This window comes from Myotis yumanensis, unplaced genomic scaffold (genome assembly GCF_028538775.1).
Source record: "Myotis yumanensis isolate MYYU_CA2020_CCGP unplaced genomic scaffold, mMyoYum1.0.hap1 SCAF_8, whole genome shotgun sequence".
Lineage (NCBI taxonomy): Eukaryota > Metazoa > Chordata > Mammalia > Chiroptera > Vespertilionidae > Myotis > Myotis yumanensis.
Window position 1 is genome coordinate 41,038,767 of NW_027223759.1, and position 16,141 is coordinate 41,054,907.

General features: G+C 41.2%; 1 long non-coding RNA gene and 1 pseudogene across 2 annotated transcripts in view; both read left to right on the forward strand.

Annotated features, from left to right (window-relative positions):
* Positions 1 to 16,141, forward strand: part of LOC139015209 (uncharacterized) — a 93,544-nt gene that overhangs the window by 21,882 nt on the left and 55,521 nt on the right. The gene's annotated exons all lie outside the window — the stretch shown is intronic.
* Positions 12,940 to 13,480, forward strand: LOC139015633 (myosin regulatory light polypeptide 9 pseudogene; annotated as a pseudogene).

Below are 16,141 nucleotides of genomic sequence, written 5' to 3' on the forward strand. Positions count from 1 at the left end.
TATCCAAGATCTGCTAAGGGCAGGCCTGCCCCCCAATGACTCCCATAGGAATTAAAATGAATACATGCATATGTTAAAAAAGAAACTAACTTCAGAATTACCCTGGTATTTTAGGAAATTGTCCCTGATACCTAGACAAGATTTGAGGATGAATTACCTAAGAGTAACATAAAGGATGGTTGTCATTTTATAGCAACAAGATGAGAGACAGATAAATAAGAAATGAGATGTAATCTAAAATGGATCTAAATGTTAACAGAAAAGCATTCTCCAGTTATACATTTTAAAGGGGGGAGAGAGGAAAATATCACACAGGGAAGAAAAAGTGATCACAATTAACCATGTAAAGATAATTTTCTGGGTGTGTGTTTTTTTAATGGTTTCTGGGTAGTGGTTGTTTTATTCCCAAATTTTATAAAATAATTTAGTTAGGTACAACAGTTGGTTTTGATTTGAAGTAGAATAGAAAGTCAAACTCTTTGGATCAGGGATAGAAATGGCTGGTGTATATTTTTAATTGCTCAATATACTTAGCATGGTATATATCTCAGTAGTGGAGAGGAAGAAAAACTTCCTGCTCTTTTTTTTTAAATTCTTACCCAGGGATATTTTTCCATTGATTTTTAGAAACAGTGGAAGAGAGAGGGAAAGACGGAAATATCAATGTGAGAGAAACACATTGATTGGTTGCCTCCTGCATGTGCCCTGACAAGGGCCCAGGGCGGGGAGGAGCCTGCAACAGAGGACATATCCTGGACTGGAGTCAAACCCAGAACCCGTAGGTCTGCAGGCCAATGCTCTATCCACTGAGCCAAACCGGCTAGGGCTCTCCTGTTCTTAATAGAAATAACTTAAAGCTGTGAGTCAGGAGCCCTGGGTTGAGGTTTTGGTGCTACCACCTAAAAATATATGATCTTAAATAAAACTTTTGCTCTCTTTCTTCATTCCTTAACTTTTTTCACCTTATTTACTATTTGGGTTAAGATCTTAATTTCTTTTCACCTGTTGGGATATGGTTAGGGTCAAATGAAATAATTTGTATGAAAGTACTGTTCAAGTACATGTTGTCATTTGTCATTCTATTTTATACCTTGGAAGATAAACAAAATGTCCTAAAAATAGAAAAAGGCTAAATGTAATGCCTAAAATCCTGGAAAGAATGGAAAGGACAACCCAACTTAGTTTAATTTTGACATACATAAAAATACCAAAACAAGTCAATAACATGTATTAGTCTTTTAAAGTACCCATCCCTGGCTGAGATAGCAATTAATATGGCTTCTTGAAGAGAAATGACACCAATTAAGTTCATTTTATGACATTATAACACGCTATTCACATAAGGGGAAAATAACATATAATCTGCTTCAGCCATAATTCAAATGCTCATAGATATTTAATGTGATTGGAGAAAAATTAATAAAGCTTTACATTCTGTTTCACTTTCCCTTTCTCAGCCTCATGGCTAATAATTGCTTTTTTATTTAGGCAAATCTTTTGACTTTAGCCTTAAGCTAGAATGCTGGGGTATCTAAAGTGATAAATGGGAAATAAAATTTTTTTAAGTTGAAGATTCAATAAAATTGTACACACACACACACACACACCCCAAAATAACAAGTGTAATAACTGTTTACATTAAGAGTCAGGATCTTTGCATTCCATCTTAGAACTGGCTAAGTGACTACTAGACTCTAGTTCAGCCGTGGGCAAACTACAGCCCGCGGGCCGGATCCGGCCCGTTTGAAATGAATAAAACTAAAAAAAAAAAAAGACCGTACCCTTTTATGTAATGACTAGAGGCCCGGTGCACAAAAATTTGTGCACTCGGGGGGGGGGGGGGGGGGTCCCCCAGCCCGGCCTGTGCACTTTCGTAGTCTGGGACCCCTCGGGAGATAACAACCTGCTGGCTTAGGCCTGCTCCCGGGTGGCAGAGGGCAGGCCCAATCCCTAGGTGCAGCCCCTGGTCAGGCTCAGAGCAGGGCCAATTGGGGAGTTGGGGCGCCACCCCCTGTCATGCACAGAGCAGGGCAGATCGGGAAGTTGCGATGCCACCCTCAGTCACGCTCAGGGTAGGGCTGATTGGGGGGTTGGGGCGCCACCCCCTGTCACACTCAAGGCAGGGTCGATGGGGAGGTTGTGGCGCCACCCCCTGTCACACACAGAGCAGGGCCGATCAGGGGGTTGGGGTGCTGCCCCCTGTCACTCACAGAGCAGGGCCAATCAGGGGGTTGGGGCGCTGCCCCCTGTCATTCACAGAGCAGGGCCCACCAGGGGGGTTGGGGCTCCATACCCTGTCACACACAGACCAGGGTCGATCAGGGGGTTGGGGAGCTCCCCCCTGTGATGCACAGAGCAGGGCTGATCAGGGGGTTGAGGAGCTTCCCCCTGTCACTCACAGAGTAGGGCCCATAGGGGAGTTGGGGCACCGCCCCCTGTCACACACAGAGCAGGGCGGATCAGGGGGTTGGGGCGCTGCACCCTGTCACACTCAGGGCAGGGCCGATGGAGAGGTTATGGCTCTACCCTGTCACACACAGAGCAGGGCCGATCAGGGGGTTGGTGCGCCGCACCCTGTCAAACACAGAGCCGCAGGGCGATCAGGGGATTGGGGAGCTCCCCCCTACCAGGCACAGAGCAGGGATGATCAGGGGGTTGGGGCACCTTCCCCTGTCACGAACAGAGCAGGGCTGATGGGGAGGTTGTGGCCCCGCCCCCTGTCACTCACAGAGCCGCAGGGCGATCAGGGGGTTTGGGCGCTGCCCCTTGTCACGCTAATCCCGGTGCCGGGAACCTCACTGCTCTGCTGATCCCGGTGCCGGGAGGCATATTACCCTTTTACTATATAGAATAGAGGCCTGGTGCACGAGGGGGGGCCGGCTGGTTTGCCCTGAAGGGTGTCCTGGATCAGGGTGGGGGTCCCCACTGGGGCGCCTGGCCAGTCTGGGTGAGGGGCTGAGGGCCGTTTTCAGGCTGGAGGGTGACTGAAGCCCCCAACTGCTCCTTTTTTTCTTTTCCTTTTTTTCTATTCTGGGCCGGCTTTAGCTCTGAGGCCTCGGCTGCTGAAAGCAGGTTTCTGGCCTTTACCTTCTGTATTTGATACAATGTTGCGGTCCGGCTGGCTGAAGCCCGGCTGACTGAAAGCCGGTTTCTAGGGTTTTGTTTAGCTTCTATATTTGCAACATAGTTGCTTAGAGTTGCAGCTGAGAGGCCGGCAAGTGAGGTGGGGAACGTTGGAGTTCGCCATCACTGGAGCAAGCAAGCCTCCCTGTTGGCTTCAGTGCATGGCTGCCTGCCGCCATCTTGACTGACAGTTCATTTGCATAAGGATATGCTGATTAGCCAATGGGAAGGGTAGCGGTCGTACGCTAATTACCATGTTTCTCTTTTATTAGTGTAGATGTTTACTTTGAATTTATATTAGTTCACACAAACTCTCCATCCATGCTTTTGTTCCGGCCCTCCGGTCCAATTTAAGAACCCATTGTGGCCCTCGAGTCAAAAAGTTTGCCCACCCCTGCTCTAGTTTGATAGTTGTTCTGGTGCTCTGTCAAGAGTTGACCCAAACCTAAGTAGCAATTGCTTACTTTCCAGAGACCTGTGGAGTATTCTGCACTTCTCTTTTGAGGAAGAGAAAAGAAGAATGTGGTTTGCAGGAATATGCCACTTGGGAAATTTAGCTAGTTTGAGGTTTCCCAATGTAAATTCTGTAGGATTTCAGAGAAACAGGGCATGTTTCTCTTGTTCTGCTGTCATAAATTTGGGAAACACTGCTGTAATTCTGCCTCCTTGTAAAGTCCCATTACCTGTTAGCTTACTAAAGGTTCCAAAAATTCTTTGTAACGTTGTATAATACAGTGTGTTTTCCCAGCACTTATTTATAGCCCTTTGGGATGTGGTAGCTTAAATTATAAGGGCCTGCAGAGCAAGTGCTCAGATACAAGTAACTAATGCCAGCCTCAAAAGGACAGTGGTCATTGGTGAATCATTCTGTGAATGGTGGTTCAAAGTGGTCAGTCCGAAGTTTAAATTATTAATGCCTTGGATGAAGGTCCAGGGGACCTGTTCTTAACATTTGAACATGACACTTAAACTAAATCTACATAATAAAAACGTTTGCTCTTAGTTATAGGGTACATTCAGCCAATTAGGCAGAATTGAACCTTTTAAACCAGTGGTTCTCAACCTGTGGGTCGCGACCCCTTTGGCGGTCAAATGACCCTTTCCCAGGGGTTGCCTAAGACCCTCCTGCATATCAGATATTTATGATTACGATTTATAACAGTAGCAACATTACAGTTATGAAGTAGCAATGAAAATAATTTTATGTTTGGGTCACAACATGAGGAACTGTATTTAAAGGGCCAGAAGGTTGAGAACCACTGTATAAACAGACCTAGAAAGCTTATTGCACACATAAACACTCACATGTACACATGTAATTCAGTATTTCTAAACATGGAAGCCATAATCTAAATGAGTGACTAAAGTCTGTGAGTTTGCTAATTCCTTGGGTGAAAGAATAAGAATCCGAGATAATACTGAACATTCAACAAATGGTAGAGTAGAAAAAGCAAGGAGTTAGTTGTTTTTTTAAAAAATTTCTAAAATGTTTGTTGTTGAAAGTATTACATATGTCCCCATTTTCCCCCAGTTAACCCCTTCTAGCCCACTCTGGCCCCTCTCCCCAGGCCTTCACCACCCTATTGTCTGTGTTCATGGGTTATGTATATATGCATACAAGTTCTTTGGTTGATCTCTTCCTACCCACCCTCCCACCCTGCCTTCCCTCTGAGATTCAACTGTCTGTTGAGTTAGTACTTCTTAAGATGAGGGACGGGTACAGATTTAGGAGAATGTTGTTAAAAGACAAGGAAGAAATTTGATAATATCTCAGCATATGGAAAGAATCATCATGCTTCCAGGTATATTCCTGTTGTCTTATTTGAGAGGATGATGCTTGCTGTGATAGGAATATTGTATGTGGTGGAGTATGAAAAGATTAGCAGCTCAGTCTTTGTCTTTGATATTTAACTTGAATTGGCAACAGCATTATAGACAGAATGGGATTCAGAAGTGGAAAAAGTGTCATGTTTGTATAAAATGGACAGATGATCTCCTACCCTAAATTTCATGAATAATCTTCATAACCTCTTTCACCTTTTTTACCCATAAAAAACAAAGAATCATCTTTGTGCATTTATCCACTTTTCTAGAAAGTAACCTTCTAAAACTTCATCTTTGGCCTGTTCTGAATGGGTGTAAGCATCCCGGGGGTATTCAACTAATGATGATAAAGAAGCTTAGATGGAGAATACAAAGTCAGACTAAAAGTTAACAAGGTCCTATTCCGGATTCTTTTCTTTTTTAATAAGTCTTTATTGTTCAGATTATTACAGTTGTTCCTCTTTTTTCTTCCCATAGCTCCCTTCCACCTGGTTCTCATGCCCTTACCGCCCCCATTGTCCTCCTCCATAGGTGTTCAATTTTTGTACAGTCTCTTCCTGCACCCCCCACCCCCCTTCCCCCCAAGAATTGTCATCCACTCCCTTTCTGTGCCCCTGATTCTATTATATTCACCAGTTTATTCTGTTCATATTTTTTATTCACTTGATTTTTAGATTCACTTATTGATAGATATGTATTTGTTGTCACTTTGTTGTTCATAATTTTTAGTTTTACCTTTTTCTTCTTCTTCCTCTTCTTAAAGAATACCCTTCAGCATTTCATATAATTCTGATTTGGTGGTGATGAACTCCTTTAGCTTGTTCTTATCTGTGAAGCTCTTTATCTGACCTTCAATTCCAAATGATAGCTTTGCTAGGTAGAGTAATCTTGGTTGTAGGTTCTTGGTGTTCATCACTTTGAATATTTCTTGCCACTCCTTGCTCACCTGCATAGTTTCTGTTGAGAAATCAGCTAACAGTCATATGGGTACTCCCTTGTAGGTAACTAACTGTTTTCTCTTGCTGCTTTTAAGATTCTCTCTTTGTCTTTTGCCCTTGGCATTTTAATTATGATGTGTCTTGGTGTGGTCCTCTTTGGATTCCTTTTGTTTGGGCTACTCTGCACTTCCTGGACTTGTAAGTCTATTTCTTTCAGCAGGTAGGGGAAGTTTTCTGTCATTATTTCTTCAAATAGGTTTTCAATATCTTGCTCTCTCTCTTCTTCTGGCACCCCCATAATTCGGATGTTGATATGCTTGAAGTTGTCCCAGAGGCTTCTTACACTATCTTTATATTTTTGGAATATTTTTTCTTTTTTCTTTTCTGGTTGGGTTTTTTTGCTTCTTTGTATTTCAAATCTTTGGCTTGATTCTTGGGATCCTCTAGTCTGCTGTTGGATCTCTGTATATTATTCTTTATTTCAGTCAGTGTATGCTTAACTTCTAATTGGTCCTTTTTCATATCCTTAAGGGTCTCACTAAATTTCTCCGAGGTTCCTAGAAGATTCTTGAGTAACCTTATTACTGTGGTTTTGAACTCTATATCCAGTAGTTTGCTTTCCTCCATTTCTTTCATTTGTGACTTGTTTTTTTGTCTCTGCATTTTGGCTGCTTCCCTGTGTTGATAGAGTGGCTTTGTGTGCTAGGTGTCCTATAGGGCCCAGTGGCTCAGCCTCCCCAGTCACCTGAGGTGGATGCTCTTGGTGCACCCCTTTGTGGGCTTTGTGCACAGTCTTGTTGTAGTTAAGCTTTGATTGCTGTTGGTATCACTGGGAGGAATTGACCTCCAGGCCAATTGGCTGTGAGGACCAGTTGTGTCTACAATGGGAGAACTGCTGTGCTGGAAACACCCTTATGGGGCAGGACTTGCTTCAGTGGGGTTTTCGTGCTCACTGAGTCTGCCCCCTGCGTGTGTCTCTTATGGATCTGAAGAGCTGTAATCTGGTGTGGTCCCACTCTGACCCCTGGGTACACTGGCTCTTAGATCTCCAAGGAGGTGCAAAGTCAGCCACTGCCTGAGGCCACCCAGCAGGAGCTACAGAGAGATCTGCCAATTCCTCCTCTTTGTTTAGGGTTTGGAGGTGCCCAGATGAGGTGCCTCTGTGAAGCAATGTAGGCTGCTGATGAGCCTTAGGCCTTCTTTTGGAAGCTCTGGGGTTCTTTGACCCAGCTGCAGTTTGTTATGTTAGGTTGCAAAAGGCCAGGCTGTTCATATGCAAACGACTCTGCGCACAGCTTGGGTGGGGTTGTAAATTGTGTGGGGCGGGGTCTCAGGGAATCACAGGGCGGTGCAAGGTGCAAACAGTAATGGTTGCCCGTGGGCCCTGCCCTGGATAGGTCCCTGGGTCTCTGTGTCCCGCAGCCCCGTGCAGGAACAGTGAATGCTGCGACCACCTCTGAGAGAAAGCCGCCCTCGTATTTCTGTCCCGATGCCAGACAGTCCAGTTTCTCCCCGTATGAGTCTGGGTCCCCAGAGTCTCACCTGGAACTGGGGTTCAGAGCAGTCAGGAGTTTGTATCTCCCACCTGATTGAAAAAGACCACAGTGTACCCAGTTGCCAGCCCGTTTCGCACAGGCCTCCATACCTCTGCTCTTCCTCACCTCTGCACCTCCTACCAGTCTAAATGCGCTTTTCTCTTTCCCTCTAGCTGTCAGACTTCCACTCAGCCAGCCTTCCCGTGGTTCTGGATGATATCCATTTTGTCTTTTAGTTGTAGTTTTGATGTGGTTGTGCGAGGCAGCAAGTTCAGGGTTTTACCTATGCCGCCATCTTGGTTCCTCATATTCTGGATTCTTAATGCCTGGGCTTCTAGCAAAGTCAGATCTGACTTGCACTACTTCTAAGCTGTGTCTGGTTTGGTTTTTTTAATGTATTTATTTTGTTTCCTTAAAGTAATTAACTCAAGTAGTTCTATTAAGTATTGCAATGCCAGCAAGTCTCATTGTTCTGAGTTATCCTGGCAATACCAAATATTTTGAAGACATTTACAGTCAAAGACATGTTTTGTTCTATTATCTCTCCCTTAGCTGGGGAAAAAGCAAATAGCAGGACTAGTGGGTCACAAAATAATTTACAACTTATGCTAAATCATGAACTTCTCATTGCTGTTTCCATGGTTTGTCATGCATAACATTTTTAGCAAGTCCTGAGATTTATGCAAGTTATTATTAGTCATTAGTATCCATAGGCCCTATCAAGTCAATGATATCTGCTCATTTGTTGGATATATTCTTTAAATTTACAAAGTTTCTGTATAGTCTATAACTAGCATAGTATAGACTACATTAGTCTACATTCTTCTAAAGATATTCCCAGAATTATGACTTCCAAGAGCTTAGATTGGCTGCACTTACAATAACTTATTTCTCCAAATCCACTGGTGCTGCCACTGTTCTCCCAATCTCAGATAGAAATCTGAACGTTCTCTTTGAGTTGTCTCTTGTCCTGATACTTCTATTCCATCCATCACCAAGTTATACCAGAAAAGGAATCACCTTTTCCTCACTACTTCCACTACCATAGCCTATCTCCTCTCTCCTGGTCAATTTTAAAGTGACAGTTCAAGATTTCACACACCAAGTTGCTAGCACACAGAGAGAATTAAAAAAAAAGATCAGAGAGCTATCTCACAGTTTTCTCACAAATAAGGGCAGAAAGATAATATGGCCACCTGATGTACTGTCAGAGTAATACAATGATTCTACTAGGCACCAGAGCAGAGTGCTCTGGCAATAAAACCAAGATGGAAAAGGAGAAAGGGCCTGGGTTACTTTTAGGGCATGGAGTCAGTAGGCAGTTACTAGTGGGAAAGGTTTAAGGTTGTACAGAGAGAGGTGGCACCAGAACTGCAAAAAACAAGGTTCACTTCTTGTACAAACTTGCCTGGATCCAGCCTTGCAGGAGCTCATGGAAAGGTCAAAAGGATTGGGCAAGGCCCTGAGGCACCAATGCTCCTTTTTTTTATCACCTCTCTTCTGTATTTATTGTACTTCACCTACAGTACTCTCCTAGTCTCACTGACCTTGCCCCATATATTCCTCTTTGCCTAGAAGTCTATTTTTTTTAATTTATTTATTGGTTAAGGTATTACAAATGTGTACTCATCCCCCCATTAACCCCCAACCTCCCCCCGCCACTCATGCTCTCACCCCCCTGTTGTCCGTATCCATTGGTTTGGCTTATACGCATGCATACAAGTCCTTTAGTTGATCTCTTCCCCTTACCCCCACCCTCCCCTACTTTCCCTCTGGGGATTGATAGTCTGATCACTGTTTCTCTGTCTTTGGATCTGTCCCTGTTCATCAGTCTATGTTGTTCTCTATATTCCACAAATGAGTGAGATCATGTGGTATTTATCTTTTGCCTAGAAGTCTATTTTAATGTAAAGAAATTCAAAAGTATCAAGTTTTTAAAAGAAAATGACTGTTTTATACCAAGCCCCAAACCCTTCATGTCTGGTTAAATCCTGGGCTTATATCTTAACATTCAAATATGCAGAGGCAACCAAAGAGTACTTTAGGATTGGTCCCTGGAACTTAGGCCAGGCAAAGCTGCCTCAACCACATCTGCCAAAGGTATAAAGAATTGCTAGTAAGGCACCACTTCCTTTACCTGCCTTTGCATTTATCCATGAACACAAACCTTTTTTATTGAATACTATTGGCTATAACTTAAAATTTATTAAGGTGACCTAATTTCAACTCCATGTAAGAGAGCACAGCTACCAGAACTCTTACATTCCAGAGCCAACCCCATTACAATCTACCTGTGCTATTATTATAGGCAGATCAGCTTCTTGGAGCCTTACTTCTTTATCTGAAAAATAGGAATACTAGCTGCTCCCCTTTTTCACGTGGCAGCATTGAGTATCAAGCCAGGTAGAAGATGAGAACATTCTTTTTGTAAGATGTCTATTATGATACAAAAATAAGGTATATAATAATTGTAGTAATTATAATTGTTAGTAGTAATAATTTTTATTATCAATAACAGTAGTAACTATGAGAAATAGTTTATTTTCACACAGTCTTGTGACATAATCCCCAAAGACTAATATACAAGTATCTTAGGGAACATTAATAGGTCCATCCATCTGGTACATCACTAAGTTCAGTAACAGGCAGAGACAGAGATAGGAGAAACGGTGGTAAAAAGAGAAGGAGAAGGGAGAGAGAGAAAAGATGAGGAGGAAGAAGGGAGACAGAGCATATGGAGAGAAAGGGACAAAGGGAAGTGAGAGAAGTAGGGAGGATGAGAAGAGAAAGGCCACCTTCACTGCCTTCCTTTCACCTCCTGAAACTACCTTTATTACGGTTACTAAGAGGCAGTCTTCAGAGGGATTTTTCCATAAGAAGTCATTGAAATCATTAACTGAACTGGATAATCATGTTTTGGATAGATCTGGCCTTCACACATGGCCCCTCAAAAAGGAGATGCAAAGAAGGCAATTTTAATGGCCAAAAAAATAAAATAAAATTTAAAAAATGAGCAAGGAAATAACCTTGCTCAGTGGTTAGCCACTATTTTGCATGAGATCCAACTTAGGGGTAAAATGTTTATAGCTTCATTTTTTTAATACTGTAAATGAAGTCCCCTGGGGAAAATGTATATTTTTATTATATATGTATTACCTATCTGTTAAACAGAAAAATGTCAATGAGCAAATTGACACAGCTTCTTAGGCATTAATTGCTAATTTCTGAGCATAGCTGAAAAGTAGCAAAGCAGATGTCATTTTTGGATTTTTTATTTCGATTAGCATTTGGAGAACTGGTATGGTGAAGGTAGTTGGGGTTCAGAAGAGGGGATAAGGGGAAAAGAACAAATGCATCAAGTAGTTATTGAAATATTCAGATTTTCCATATTTCCTCTCTTTGGAAGAAAGTCAAAGTTTAACTTTTGTGGGATATCATAGATTTTTTTCTTGGTGGTGGTGGATGCAGAAAAACATCTTAAAACATACCCAGGCTGACTCATAAGGAACAATACCCAAGACCCATTTCTCTTTCTTCTCTTTTCTTCTTCTTCTTCTTCTCCTCCTCCTCCTCCTCCTCCTCCTCCTCCTCCTCCTCCTCTTCCTCCTCTTCCTCCTCCTCCTCCTTCTTCTTCTCCTTCTTTCTCTCCCTCTCTCTCTCTCTCTCTCTCTCCCTCTCTCTCTCTCTCTCTCTCATATACACACACACTCACTCATACATCTTTAAGTTTTTTAGGCTTATTTTTAATTTATTTTTATTTCTCATGTACAAAAGCCTAGGATTATACTCCTCCTCTTTATGTGTTATGGAAGAAAGTTTAGGTGCAATATTAAGGGAGTTTATTTAATAACCTTTTATGTGCCAAAAGAAGTAAAAAGTCTAACCCATGGGATGCTTTGTGCTTTCTTATTGTCTTAAATTGTGTAGGTGGGGTTTTTTCCTTAAAATATATTTTTTCATATATATATATGAAACACAATAGATTGGTGAGCATAGAAGCAAGGCTACACATTTGCAAAGAGCTAAGACACATGCCCCCAAATAAAAAGGGGACTGGGCTGGTTTCAGCTGAAAGAACAACAATCATTTAAGACAACAGTCTGCCCTTTCAGCTGAAAATGTGGGAAATGGAGTGGCACCAATGAGGGTCTTCCTTGACTGTCCCAAATATCTGTAGGATAATTAATGTGCCCTTCACCCTGCTTAATGGAAGCCACTGCTCTACTTCATTTAAATTCAAACAGTGGAAATAGGAGAAGAAGGAGATTTCATATATGTAATGTTTTTATTATAAAGTAATTCATGAGAAAAAATGGTTTAAATTAATGTACATTATAGAAAATTACAATGTACAAAAAAGGTAAGGAAGAAAATAAAAATAGTTTAGAATTTCACCACCTGGGGAGATGTGTGCTGATAATATTTTGTTTTTCTTCCTAGTATTTTTTGTTCTTTAACTCTAGACTCTCTTTGCTTAGTATACAAAGAAAACTGTCATTTGATGTTTGATGCTTTCAGCACTGCTAGGCAAGAAATTAATAAAAAATGCAAAAATAAAAGAGGAACAATAAGTGTACCCATCTGAGCTGTGGGAAGCTGTACCAGCCTCCAGAACCAAATATTCAAAGAAAGAAAGCAGTTGTGACAAATCAGCAGAGCGGAGCGGGAAGAACACATAAAACATTCCGTCCTAGTGCTGTTTTACTGGTCCCGCACTCCTTGACCTTAGGAAAATTATTTTCCTTTTTTTTCATCTGTAAAATAGGGGAGTGCAGTTTAGCAATTCCACAAACATTATAAGGTATTTTCCCCTCTGCTGGAGACCAGAGGTGACAGGCAGGAGACTTCTAGTCTAATCTAGTGGGTTTTGCAACTTAGAAATAAAATGTAGGCAAACTTTCATAATATTCCTGAAGTTCCTCCTGAAATTAAAAAGAAGGTCATCGCCAAAACCGGTTTGGCTCAGTGGATAGAGCGTCGGCCTGTGGACTGAAAGGTCCCAGGTTCGATTCTGGTCGAGGGAATGTACCTGGGTTGCGGGCACATCCCCAGTAGGAGATGTGCAGGAGGCGGCTGATTGATGTTTCTCTCTCATCGATGTTTCTGACTCTCTATCCCTCTCCCTTCCTCTCTGTAAAAAATCAATAAAATATATTTTAAAAAAATAAAAAGAAGGTCATTTGCAAATTCTTGGTTTAGTTGCCAAGAAACATGCCCCAAAATAAAAATGGGACTGAGCTGGTTTCAGCTGAAAGAACAACAGTCATTTAAGACAATGTCTGCCCTTTTGGCTGAAAATATGGGAAATGGAGTGGCACAAATGAGGGTCTTCCTTGACTGTCCCAAATATCCGCCCAAAGTTCCTCAGGTGCTGAAATTCAGAAATACAGTATCACCCAAAGTCAAGTGCATCTTTAAGATACCACCACACTGGGTGTAGAAGGGTGGCAATAGCTGCAGCAAGGGCAGTGAGGAGGGTCACCGAAGTTCTTGGATTCTCGCAGCTGTTCAGGGATCTAACTGTCACCATGTCGAGCAGAAGGGCAAAGATCAAGACCACCATGAAGCCACGCACCCCCCACCCCCGCCACGTGCAACATCCAGTATGTTTGCCATGTTTGACCAGACACAGATTCAGGAGTTCAAAGAGGCCTTCCACATGATTGATCAGAACAGAGATGGTTTCATTAACAAGGAAGATTTACATGGCATGCTTACCTCCCTGGAGAAGAATCCAACTGATGAGTATCTAGATGTCATAATGCATGAGGCTCCTGGTTGCATAATTTCACCATGTTTGTCTTGATGTTTGTTGAAAACTTAAATGGCACAGATCCAGAAGATGTCATCGGAAATGCTTTTGCTTGCTTTGATGAGGAAGCAACTGGCACTACTCAGGAAGATTACCTGAGAGAGCAGCTGACAACAATGGGAAATCGGTTTATAGTGGAGGAAGTGGATGAGCTGTACAGAGAAGCACCTATGGACAAAAAGAGAAATTTCAGTTACATTGAGTTCATGCGCATTTTTAAACATGGAGCAAAAGACAAAGATGATTGAAAAGAACTCCATATTGTAGCCAGCTGTTCCTTGTCACTCCTTTGGGTACTTCTGAGACTTTCTCTTAGAGCCTATATCATGCCCTGAGCTTTACAGCTTTTATCTTTCTCATAGTATTTATCCTCAGCCATTTAGGGGACATGCATCTTTATAATCAGACTGGAAGTTGACTTTTTGTCATTTTCAAAATTGGAAATAGGGTAATTTAACTTATCAGCCACTCCCAGTATAACTGCAATCTATATAGAGTTAAAACAGCATGGGGCAAAAGTAGGTTTCCAGTTGTGAGTACATTAAACACAGAGTTTATTCTTGTATTATTTATTAATTATTGTATTATTTTTCATATGAACAACTATACACCTACTTTTGCCTCACCCTGTATATTTTTTCAGAGAAAGTTATTCACTGATTTTTTTCTGAACAATAATTAAACTTTATGATAAAAATTAAAAAACAAAACAAAACACAATACCACCCTAAACCAGTATTAGTCATTCTCATGCTGAGAGCAAATTTGTTGAGAGTCTTGGAGAATCCCACTTTCACAGCAAATGGAAATTAGAGCTGAATATTCTGTCAATTCAATTATATATTCCCTAAATACCAAGAGCCAACCTGTCACAAAATTGGACAGTAAAAATCTATTCTTTCAATTCTAAAAATCTATCTATTCTAATCTCCCTTCTAATCCTTCTTTCCTCAACCAGTTTCACCTTGATCTAGGAATTGAGCGAGTTTAAAATTTCTCTTCCATTTCTTATGAAAAGCTATTGGAAAGTAGTAGAGGTAAATCGTTTACAGCTTAGTGTATTTCTCCCAAGAAAATGTGTAAAAAATTTGTAAATGTAATTGTTTAACAAAATTTTTTCTTCCTGTTGAAGGAATTTTATATGTCAGTAAGTAGGTGGAGAAATGTATATTTAGAGGCAAGACAAAATGACCTTCTTCATATCCCTAAATTTATGCCAGATCTGAGGAGCATTTGTCCAAGAGTCTTTCAAATGCTGGAACAATATAGATTATGTCTCTACTATGTCTCTAATATGTCTCCAAATTTCACTAATTAGGACCTCTTCTCTCCTTCTCCCTCACTTGGAGCTACATTTGAACATAGTTGTAACAACTATCCGAAAGACTACCTCATTATGACAAGCACTAAAAGAAATGTAATATCAAAGAACCATTTCAAGGGGCAGAGAGGAGATTGTTTGCTTATCTTGTGTTTTTGTAGTAAGAATTTAGGGAAGATGTCTCAATTTAAATGAATTATAAATTGAATTAGTAATTGATATATTTACAAAGAAATTATTCTTTCAGATCACTGTTGTCCAACAGAATTTCCATAATAATGGAAATGATCTATAACTGCAGTCTAATGGGTTGTCACTAGCTCATGTGGTTATTGAGCACTCAAAAATGGCACTTGAAATTCACAAACTAAATTTTTAATTTTTATTTAATTTTAATTCATTTAAATTTATATAGCCACATCTGGCTAATGGATACTGCATTAACACAGTTCCAGATGATTCTTTATGCTCTTCTGACCCTGACAAGGAAACTTTATCCAAGTAGGGTGAATATGTCTTTAGAATTTCAGGTCTATCATAATTACATTAGTTGTCAAGTCAAAAGCAGTTGCTATTGACAAACCAGAAGATCTACAGTATTGCCGTGGAGTTCCTATTGGGGAAGCACAGGGCAAACCAGACTCAGGCCTAAGCTCATTCTTCAAAGTGATCCTGATAAAGCCAACTTAATGCTTATGTTTCTTCGAGCTCGTCTCTACTGGGAGTTTTTCGTGTTTCTACGTCAATACTTGTTACAGGATACCTTGAAAAGATAGCCTGTGACCAAAATTGCGATTTCAACAGTTCTTTCTGGCTAGTGGAACTGGAGGACGAGGACTATTGTCTGTCATTCTTAAGCAAGACCTTTGGGGCCCTTTCAAGAAGCAGCTTGAGGGCTCTTCCTCTCAGGACCATGTCAGCACCTTTGCCTTCCCCTCTGCTTCCCCCCCCCCGCCCCCCCCCGCCCCCGGGCATGTTACCTTTGCCTTTCTCTCTCCAAAGCACTAAGGGCCCTTCTCCTGACTCTGTAACTTGTCTCCTGAGCCAACCCAGGCCAGCTGGCTCACTTCTACTACTTTGTGTAACTTTCTAAATAAACCTTATGTTATAGTTTGAAAAAATAATAAACAGCAGTAGTTTGAATATCTGTTATGAGGAAGGAGCATTATACAGTGTCTATAGGCCCTTAGTTGAAAATTTGGTTTTTGATCATTATATTTTGTCAGAAATCCTTCCTTGAGAATTATGCTCACTGACTCCTCTCATGTGAGTTTCTATTAAAAAAAAAAAAAAAAAGACAGAAAAAAATGAAGGAAAAGCTTGCTCATCAGTGTTTCAAATAAGTTCAGAAGATTATGATGAGATATTAACACTGACCCTTAACTTCTACCCAGATTGAAACATTAAGGGGGTCCAACCATTGCTCCTGTCTCTTTGGAATGTTAAGCTTGCTCGGGCCTCAGTTACCTATTATTTGTAGCCCAAAGTCCTGTGAGCTCCAGTAGCTGTAGAGGCCACTGTTTGCAACAGCAACTATGCATGGAGATACCTGGCCAGCTTTGATATACCTACCCTCATTGTTATGTGG